Genomic DNA, 3,824 nt, shown 5'->3' with positions numbered 1-3,824 from the left:
CTGTTTTGTTGAATTATGTTTGTGTGTGTGTGAGAGAGAGAGAAGGTGTTTATTGGGTTATTCTATAAAATGTTTTTTTTTTTTTTTTTGACTATGTCTGTTAATGTGTCTAATTGAATGTTGAAATATATTGTCTTTCGCATGCTGTGTATGTGTCTAAGGTGTGACAAAAGTAGCCTAAACGCTATTTCTCGAAGAAATACTGAAATGAATTCTTTATTTACCCAAACCATAAAGTATTACATTTTCATGTAATTTCATGTAATGTTGACAAACATTTAAATTAATGTCATGATGTGGGAACATGTTGCAATTATCCATATTTTGGCACGATAAAAATTGCTGCTAAAGCAATTATATTTTTCAACAGAAAGCTATAAATAAACAATAAAAATTTTAATGTACACCTTTTAAATGTATAATACAAGCCGTTTTAAATATGGCAAATTTGATTTACCAAACAAATAAACTTAAAGTGTTAATTATTTTCTAATAAAAATTGTCACGTTTTAGACACGCAGGATAAAAATAAGCTCTTTAAATAATTTCTGGTTCGAGAAATAGCCTAATATGAAAGAAAAAGATGTCACCGAAAAAAATTGTAACCGTTCACACATAAAATTAATTGGTTGTAATTTAATTTAGCTTATACTAGTTTTTAGTTACAAATGCTGGCCTATATCTGATAAAATGTATACTAAAAAAATGTTTCTACAAAGTTGTTACAAACAATTTATATGGGTTGAATTAAAACAAATTAAATGTAGCCTATTTTCAACTTAAATAGTTTAAATTCAGAACTAAATTATTTAGAACTACTTAAAAATCTAATTAATCATCTTGCATGTTTTATATGTTCGCTGATAAATATGTGCCGGTATTAATGAGTAGAAATCTATTCAGTTTGTGTGTGCAGTTATTTTTGTAATAATATAGTGATTGTCGTGGTAAAACAGATTACTGGTGAACATCTATTTATTAGGCCTAAACCATATGGTTATATAGGGGAAGAGATCACATTAACTGAATAAAATGAATTTCAAATATCCAGTTTAGCCTACACCACTGATGTACTTATGAAATATCAAAATGCATTTTTATTGCAAAATAAATGTAAACAGTCCTACTGCCATATATCACGGGATTAAGAAACTTGAATAATATTCCGAAGGAAAACAAGATAATTAAAGTAAAACAAAATAAAAGTGAAATCAAATTCTTGACATACTAGCCTGTGCAAATAACTAACTTGCATATTTGTCTTCCCAAAACAGCTTAAAATACATAGTATAAGGCAAGATTAAGGGCACTCGCTGTTGTATTTCTCTACTTACACTGATGCAAACGGCATTTTACCGACCAAATAATGAATATTGATTCATATTTAAATATTGAAATAATGAACGTTGATTCAATGTCGAAATTTCGACGTTGAATCAATATCTTTTTTTCAACGTAAAATCCTTCCGATGTACCGACCAAATAATGAACGTTGGTTCAATGTTGAAATTTGATCGCCGACTGATACTGACTATTATAACCAATATTCGACGTTGAATCAACATCGGTTTGCTATCTGGGAATATATGTTGGTTTTATTTAAAGGGGATTTAAAAGGTTATGTTTCTTTCAGTATATGGGATATGGGGCATTATTACACTTTAGATGAATGTAAAGACCTTATTATTTGTTATAAGTAGAATAGAACAACAATAAGATCTGATGCAGGAAGTCAAATACTAAGCATACATCATATGAAGCCTGTTTTACTGCAGCATTTTGGAAAAATGTACCATTAACACACTTTAAAGTGCTATAAAGAAATAAGTAGAAAAAAAAACAAAGTTTGGTTCTGATGGATGTACATGCATACCTCATGTGAAAGACCTCATTTAAGTTAACAGAAGAAAACTATGGACAGGACATCCAATATTATATGCATACCTCATAATAACTTACTGCAGCATTTTGGAGAAATGGGCTATTAATGAGCTATAAAGTCTTTAAAGTGTTATAAATACATTGTTTGGAATAAGTTAAATAAAAGAGTGATCAGGTCTGATACTAGATGTCCCATGCTATATGCATATATACAACATATGAATCCTTTTTACTGCAGCAATTTGGAAAAAAAATGCTCATTTAAAAGATGTAGAAAAAAAACAATAGTCAGGTCTTATACAGGACATCCCATACTAAACCTCATATAAAGACTTGTTACTGCAGCGTTTTGGAGAAATTGGGCATTAACATTACTCAAAGTGTTATGAAGACCCAATTTTCAATAAATAGACAAAAAACAATGATCAGTTCCTGTACAGAACATCACATACAATATGCATACTACATATAAACACTTCTTACTCCAGCAATCTGGAGAAGTGGGACATTAACAAAATATAAAGTGTTATAAAGACCCCATTTCGATTAAGAAGAAAGAAACAATGGTCAGTTCTTATTCAGGACATCCCATACTATATGTGTACTTCACATGAAATCTTTTTTACTGCAGCGTTTTGGAGAAACTGGGTATTAACCTATTATAAAGTGATATAAAAACCCCATTTCTAATAAGTAGAAAAAAACATTAGTCGGTTCTTATACAGGACATCCCATACTATATATGTACTTCACATGAAACCTTTTTACTGCAGCATTTTAGAGAAACGGGGTGTTAACATAGAAAAAAAGTACTATAAAGTCCCCCTTTCAAATAAGTAGAGAAAAACAATGGTCAGATCTTATACACGACACCCTTATCTCTGTGTGTACTTCACATGAAAGCTTTTTGCTGCAGCATTTTAAAGACACGGGGGAATTAACATAGTATAAAGTAATATAAGGACCCCGTTTTAAATAAGTAGAAAAAAACAATAGTCAGTTCTTATACAGGACATACCATACTATATGTGTACTTCACATTAAACCTTCTTACTGCACTGTTTTGGAGAAATTGTATATTAATATGATTTAAAGTGTTATAAAGACCCCATTTTTGATAAGTAGAAAAAGACAATGGTCAGTTCTTACATAGGAAATCCCATACTAAGTACTTGACATGAAACTTTCTTACTGCACTGTTTTGGAGAAATGGGGTATTAACATAATATAAAGTGCTATAAAGACCCCATTTCCAATAAGTAGAAAGAAACAATGGTCAGCTCTTCTTCAGGACATCCCATACTATATGTGTACTTCACATAAAAACTTTTTACTGCACTGTTTTGGAGAAACGGGGTAATAACCTAATATAAAGTACTATAAAGACCGCATTTCAAATAAGTAGAAAAAAACAATAGTCAGTTCTTATACAGGACATACCATACTATATGTGTACTTCACATGAAACCTTTTTACTGCAGCATTTTGGAGAAAGGGGGTATTAACATAATATAAAGTGCTATAAAGACCCCATTTCAAATAAGTAGAAAAAGACAATGGTCAGTTCTTATACAGGACATACCATACTATATATGTACTTCACAGGTAACCTTTTTACTGCAGCGTTTTGGAGAAAGGGGGTATTAACATAAAATAAAGTGCTATAAAGACAGCATTTCAAATAAGTAGAAAAAAACAATGGTCAGTTCTTATACAGGACATACCATACTATATAAGTACTTCACATAAAACCTTTTTACTGCAGACTTTTGGAGAAAGGGAGTATTAACATAATATAAAGTGCTATAAAGACCCCATTTCAAATAAGTAGAAAAAGACAATGGTCAGTTCTTATACATGACATACCATACTATATATGTACTTCACATGAAACCTTTTTACTGCAGCATTTTGGAGAAACGGGGTATTAAGCCAATATAAAG

This window comes from Danio rerio, chromosome 19 (assembly GCF_052040795.2).
Source record: "Danio rerio strain M-AB ecotype USA chromosome 19, GRCz13ab, whole genome shotgun sequence".
Classification (NCBI taxonomy): domain Eukaryota; kingdom Metazoa; phylum Chordata; class Actinopteri; order Cypriniformes; family Danionidae; genus Danio; species Danio rerio.
The sequence above is the reverse complement of the archived record's forward strand: the minus strand, read 5'-3'. Positions refer to the sequence as shown.